This window comes from Triticum dicoccoides, chromosome 4B (genome assembly GCF_002162155.2).
Source record: "Triticum dicoccoides isolate Atlit2015 ecotype Zavitan chromosome 4B, WEW_v2.0, whole genome shotgun sequence".
NCBI classification, from domain to species: Eukaryota; Viridiplantae; Streptophyta; class Magnoliopsida; order Poales; family Poaceae; genus Triticum; species Triticum dicoccoides.
In genome coordinates, this window is record NC_041387.1 from 653,832,186 (window position 1) to 653,839,912 (window position 7,727).

Below are 7,727 nucleotides of genomic sequence, written 5' to 3' on the forward strand. Positions count from 1 at the left end.
GTATTTCGAGATTAGGTTTTGTCACTCCGATTGTCGAAGAGGTATCTCTGGGCCCATCTCGGTAATGCACATCACATAATCCTTGCAAGCATTACAACTAATATGGTAGTTGTGAGATGATGTATTACGGAACGAGTAAAGAGACTTGCCGGTAACGAGATTGAACTAGGTATTGGATACCGACGATCGAATCTCGGGCAAGTAACATACCAATGACAAAGGGAACAATGTATGTTGTTATGCGGTCTGACCGATAAAGATCTTCGTAGAATATGTAGGAGCCAATATGGGCATCCAGTTCCCGCTATTGGTTATTAACCGGAGACGTGTCTCGGTCATGTCTACATTGTTCTCGAACCGTAGGGTCCGCACGCTTAACGTTACGATGACAGTTATTATGAGTTTATGCATTTTGATGTACCGAAGGTTGTTCGGAGTCCCGGATGTGATCACGGACATGACGAGGAGTCTCGAAATGGTCGAGACATAAAGATTGATATATCAGAAGCCTATGTTTGGACATCGGAAGTGTTCCGGGTGAAATCAGGATTTTACCGGATTACCGGGAGGTTACCGGAACCCCCCGGGAGTCATATGGGCCTTATTGGGCCTTAGTGGAAAGGTGAAAGGGCTTCCCATAAGGGCTGCACGCCTCCCCCCTCCCCTAGTCCTATTAGGACTAGGAGAGGTGGCCGGCCACCCCTCTCCCTCTTTCCCCCTTGGGAATCCTAGTTGGAATAGGATTGGAGGGGGAGTCCTACTCCCGGTAGGAGTAGGACTCCTCCTGCGCCCTCCTCCTGGCCGGCGCACCTCTCCCCCTTGGCTCCTTTATATACGGAGGCAGGGGGCACCTCTAAACACACAAGTTGATCATTGAGATCGTTCCTTAGCCGTGTGCGGTGCCCCCTGCCACCCTATTCCACCTCGATCATATCGTTGTAGTGCTTAGGCGAAGCCCTACGTCGGTAATACATCAAGATCGTCACCACGCCGTCGTGCTGACAAAACTCCTCCCCAAAGCTTTGCTGGATCGGAGCTCGGGGATCGTCATCGAGCTGTATGTGTGCTAAAACTCGGAGGTGTGGGAGTAACGGTGCTTGGATCGGTCGGATCGGGAAGAAGACGTACGACTACTTCCTCTACGTTGTGTCAATGCTTCCGTTGCAATCTACAAGGGTACGTAGATCATACTCTCCCCTCGTTGCTATGCATCACCATGATCTTGCGTGTGCGTAGGAATTTTTTTGAAATTACTACGTTCCCCAACAGTGGCATCCGAGCCTAGGTTTTATGGTTTGATGTTATTTGCACGAGTTGAACACAAGTGAGTTGTGGACGATACAAGTCATACTGCCTACCAGCATGTCATACTTTGGTTCAGCGGTATTGTTGGACGAGATGACCCGGACCAACCTTACGCATACGCTTACGCGAGACCGGTTCCCTCGACGTGCTTTGCACATAGATGGCTTGCGGGCGACTGTCTCTCCAACTTTAGTTGAACCGAGTGTGGCTACGCCCGGTCCTTGCGAAGGTTAAAACGGAGTCTATTTGACAAACTATCGTTGTGGTTTTGATGCGTAGGTGAGATTGGTTCTTGCTTAAGCCCGTAGCAGCCACGTAAAACTTGCAACAACAAAGTAGAGGACGTCTAACTTGTTTTTGCAGGGCATGTTGTGATGTGATATGGTCAAGACATGATGTTGAATTTTATTGTATGAGATGATCATGTTTTGTAACCGAGTTATCGGCAACTGGCAGGAGCCATATGGTTGTCGCTTTATTGTATGCAATGCAATCGCGGTGTAATGCTTTACTTTATCACTAAACGGTAGCGATAGTCGTGGAAGCATAAGATTGGCGAGACGACAATGATGCTACGATGGAGATCAAGGTGTCGCGCCGGTGACGATGGTGATCATGACGGTGCTTCGGAGATGGAGATCACAAGCACAAGATGATGATGGCCATATCATATCACTTATATTGATTGCATGTGATGTTTATCTTTTACGCATCTTATCTTGCTTTGATTGACGGTAGCATTATAAGATGATCTCTCACGAAATTATCAAGAAGTGTTCTCCCTGAGTATGCACCGTTGCGAAAGTTCTTCGTGCTGAGACACCACGTGATGATCGGGTGTGATAGGCTCTACTTTCAAATACAACGGGTGCAAAACAGTTGCACACGCGGAATACTCAGGTTATACTTGACGAGCCAAGCATATACAGATATGGCCTCGGAACACGAAGACCGAAAGGTCGAGCGTGAATCATATAGTAGATATGATCAACATAATAATGTTCACCAATGAAACTACTCCATCTCACGTGATGATCAGACATGGTTTAGTTGACTTGGATCACGTGATCACTTAGAGGATTAGAGGGATGTCTATCTAAGTGGTAGTTCTTAAGTAATATGATTAATTGAACTTAAATTTATCATGAACTTAGTACCTGATAGTATCTTGCTTGTTTATGTTGATTGTAGATAGATGGCTCGTGCTGTTGTTCCGTTGAATTTTAATGCGTTCCTTGAGAAAGCAAAGTTGAAAGATGATGGTAGCAATTACACGGACTGGGTCCGTAACTTGAGGATTATCCTCATTGCTGCACAGAAGAATTACGTCCTGGAAGCACCGCTGGGTGCCAGGCCTGCTGCTGGAGCAACACCAGATGTTATGAACGTCTGGCAGAGCAAAGCTGATGGCTACTCGATAGTTCAGTGTGCCATGCTTTACGGCTTAGAATCGGGACTTCAACGATGTTTTGAACGTCATGGAGCATATGAGATGTTTTAGGAGTTGAAGTTAATATTTCAAGCAAATGCCCGGATTGAGAGATATGAAGTCTCCAATAAGTTCTATAGCTGCAAGATGGAAGAGAACAGTTCTGTCAGTGAGCATATACTCAAAATGTCTGGGTATAATAATCACTTGATTCAATTGGGAGTTAATCTTCCAGATGATTGCGTCATTGACAGAATTCTCCAATCACTGCCACCAAGCTACAAGAGCTTCATGATGAACTATAATATGCAAGGGATGAACAAGACTATTCCCGAGCTCTTCGCAATGCTGAAAGCTACGGAGGTAGAAATCAAAAAGGAGCATCAAGTGTTGATGGTTAACAAAACCACTAGTTTCAAGAAAAAGGGCAAAGGGAAGAAGAAGGGGAACTTCAAGAAGAACGGCAAGCAAGTTGCTGCTCAAGAGAAGAAACCCAAGTCTGGACCTAAGCCTGAAACGGAGTGCTTCTACTGCAAGCAGACTGGTCACTGGAAGCGGAACTGCCCAAAGTATTTGGCGGATAAGAAGGATGGCAAGGTGAACAAAGCTATATATGATATACATGTTATTGATGTGTACCTTACTAATGCTCGCAGTAGCACCTGGGTATTTGATACTGGTTCTGTTGCTAATATTTGCAACTCGAAACAGGGGCTACGGATTAAGCGAAGATTGGCTAAGGACGAGGTGACGATGCGCGTGGGAAACGGTTCCAAAGTCGATGTGATCGCGGTCGGCACGCTACCTCTACATCTACCTTCGGGATTAGTATTAGACCTAAATAATTGTTATTTAGTGCCAGCGTTAAGCATGAACATTATATCTGGATCTTGTTTGATGCGAGACGGTTATTCATTTAAATCAGAGAATAATGGTTGTTCTATTTATATGAGTAATATCTTTTATGGTCACGCACCCTTGAAGAGTGGTCTATTCTTACTGAATCTCGAGAGTAGTGATACACATATTCATAATGTTGAAGCCAAAAGATGCAGAGTTGGTAATGATGGTGCAACTTATTTGTGGCACTGCCGTTTAGGTCATATCGGTGTAAAGCACATGAAGAAACTCCATACTGATGGACTTTTGGAACCACTTGATTATGAATCACTTGGTACTTGCGAACCGTGCCTCATGGGCAAGATGACTAAAACACCGTTCTCCGGTACTATGGAGAGAGCAACAGATTTGTTGGAAATCATACATACAGATGTATGTGGTCCGATGAATATTGAAGCTCATGGCGAATATCGTTATTTTCTCACCTTCCCAGATGATTTAAGCAGATATGGTTATATCTACTTAATGAAACATAAGTCTGAGACATTTGAAAAGTTCAAAGAATTTCAGAGTGAAGTGGAAAATCATCGTAACAAGAAAATAAAGTTTCTACGATCTGATCGTGGAGGAGAATATTTGAGTTATGAGTTTGGTGTACATTTGAAAAATTGTGGAATAGTTTCGCAACTCACGCCACCCGGAACACCACAGCGTAATGGTGTGTCCAAACGTCGTAATCGTACTTTACTAGATATGGTGCGATCTATGATGTCTCTTACTAATTTACCGCTATCATTTTGGGGATACGCTCTAGAGACGGCCGCATTCACGTTAAACAGGGCACCATCAAAATCTGTTGAGACGACGCCTTATGAACTATGGTTTGGCAAGAAACCAAAGTCGTCGTTTCTGAAAGTTTGGGGCTGCGATGCTTATGTGAAAAAGCTTCAACCTGATAAGCTCGAACCCAAATCGGAGAAATGTGTCTTCATAGGATATCCAAAGGAAACTATTGGATACACCTTCTATCACAGATCTGAAGGCAAGACTTTTGTTGCTAAATTCGGAAACTTTCTTGAGGAGTTTCTCTCGAAAGAAGTGAGTGGGAGGAAAGTAGAACTTGACGAGGTAACTGTACCTGCTCCCTTGTTGGAAAATAGTACATCACAGAAAACTGTTTCTGCGACACCTACACCAATAAGTAAGGAAGTTAATGATAATGATCATGAAACTTCAGAACAAGATACTACTGAACCTCGTAGATCAACCAGAGTAAGATCCGCACCAGAGTGGTACGGTAATCCAGTTCTGGAAGTCATGCTACTAGATCATGATGAACCTACAAACTATGAAGAAGCGATGGTGAGCCCAGATTCCGCAAAGTGGCTTGAAGCCATGAAATCTGAGATGGGATCCATGTATGAGAACAAAGTATGGACTTTGGTTCACTTGCCCGATGATCGGCAAGCAATTGAGAATAAATGGATTTTCAAGAAAAAGACTGACGCTGACAGTAATGTTACTGTCTATAAAGCTCGACTTGTCGCAAAAGGTTTTCGACAAGTTCAAGGGGTTGACTACGATGAGACCTTCTCACCCGTAGCGATGCTTAAGTCTGTCCGAATCATGTTAGCAATTGCCGCATTTTATAATTATGAAATTTGGCAGATGGATGTCAAAACTGCATTCCTGAATGGATTTCTGGAAGAAGAGTTGTATATGATGCAACCAGAAGGTTTTGTTGATCCAAAGGGAGCTAACAAAGTGTGCAAGCTCCAGCGATCCATTTATGGACTGGTGCAAACCTCTCGGAGTTGGAATAAACGCTTTGATAGTGTGATTAAAGCATTTGGGTTTATACAGACTTTCGGAGAAGCCTGTATTTACAAGAAAGTGAGTGGGAGCTCTGTAGCATTTCTGATATTATATGTGGATGACATATTATTGATTGGAAATGATATAGAATTTCTGGATAGCATAAAGGGATACTTGAATAAGAGTTTTTCAATGAAAGACCTAGGTGAAGCTGCTTACATATTAGGCATAAAGATCTATAGAGATAGATCAAGACGCTTAATTGGACTTTCACAAAGCACATACCTTGGCAAGATTTTGAAAAAGTTCAAAATGGATCAAGCAAAGAAAGGGTTCTTGCCTGTGTTACAAGGTGTGAAGTTGAGTCAGACTCAATGCCCGACCACTGCAGAAGATAGAGAGAAAATGAAAGATGTTCCCTATGCTTCAGCCATAGGCTCTATCATGTATGCAATGCTGTGTACCAGACCTGATGTGTGCCTTGCTATAAGTTTAGCAGGGAGGTACCAAAGTAATCCAGGAGTGGATCACTGGAAAGCGGTCAAGAACATCCTGAAATACCTGAAAAGGACTAAGGATATGTTTCTCGTATATGGAGGTGACAAAGAGCTCACCGTAAAAGGTTACGTTGATGCAAGCTTTGACACTGATCCGGACGATTCTAAATCGCAAACTGGATATGTGTTTACATTGAACGGTGGAGCTGTCAGTTGGTGCAGTTCTAAACAAAGCGTCGTAGCGGGATCTACATGTGAAGTGGAGTACATAGCTGCTTCGGAAGCAGCAAACGAAGGAGTCTGGATGAAGGAGTTCATATCCGATCTAGGTGTCATACCTAGTGCATCGGGTCCAATGAAAATCTTTTGTGACAATACTGGTGCAATTGCTTGGCAAAGGAATCCAGATTTCACAAAAGGACCAAGCACATCAAGAGACGCTTCAACTCCATCCGGGATCTAGTCCAGGTGGGAGACATAGAGATTTGCAAGATACATACGGATCTGAATGTTGCAGACCCGTTGACTAAGCCTCTTCGACGAGCAAAACATGATCAGCACCAAGGCTCCATGGGTGTTAGAATCATTACAGTGTAATCTAGATTATTGACTCTAGTGCAAGTGGGAGACTGAAGGAAATATGCCCTAGAGGCAATGATAAAGTTATTATTTATTTCCTTATAATCATGATAAATGTTTATTATTCATGCTAGAATTGTATTAACCGGAAACATAATACATGTGTGAATAAATAGCCAAACAAAGTGTCACTAGTATGCCTCTACTTGACTAGCTCGTTAATCAAAGATGGTTATGTTTCCTAACCATGAACAATGAGTTGTTATTTGATTAACGAGGTCACATCATTAGTTGAATGATCTGATTGACATGACCCATTCCATTAGCTTAGCACTCGATCGTTTAGTATGTTGCTATTGCTTTCTTCATGACTTATACATGTTCCTATAACTATGAGATTATGCAACTCCCGTTTGCCGGAGGAACACTTTGGGTACTACCAAACGTCACAACGTAACTGGGTGATTATAAAGGAGTACTACAGGTGTCTCCAATGGTACATGTTGGGTTGGCGTATTTCGAGATTAGGTTTTGTCACTCCAATTGTCGGAGAGGTATCTCTGGGCCCATCTCGGTAATGCACATCACATAAGCCTTGCAAGCATTACAACTAATATGGTAGTTGTGAGATGATGTATTACGAAACGAGTAAAGAGACTTGCCGGTAACGAGATTGAACTAGGTATTGGATACCGACGATCGAATCTCGGGCAAGTAACATACCAATGACAAAGGGAACAACGTATGTTGTTATGCGGTCTGACCGATAAAGATCTTCGTAGAATATGTAGGAGCCAATATGGGCATCCAGGTCCCGCTATTGGTTATTGACCGGAGACGTGTCTCGGTCATGTCTACATTGTTCTCGAACCGTAGGGTCCGCACGCTTAACGTTACGATGACAGTTATTATGAGTTTATGCATTTTGATGTACCGAAGGTTGTTCGGAGTCCCGGATGTGATCACGGACATGACGAAGAGTCTCGAAATGGTCGAGACATAAAGATTGATATATCGGAAGCCTATGTTTGGACATCGGAAGTGTTCCGGGTGAAATCAGGATTTTACCGGATTACCGGGAGGTTACCGGAACCCCCCGGGAGTCATATGGGCCTTATTGGGCCTTAGTGGAAAGGTGAAAGGGCTGCCCATATGGGCTGCGCGCCCCCCCTCCCCTAGTCCTATTAGGACTAGGAGAGGTGGCCGGCCACCCCTCTCCCTCTTTCCCCCTTGGGAATCCTAGTTGGAATAGGATTGGGGGG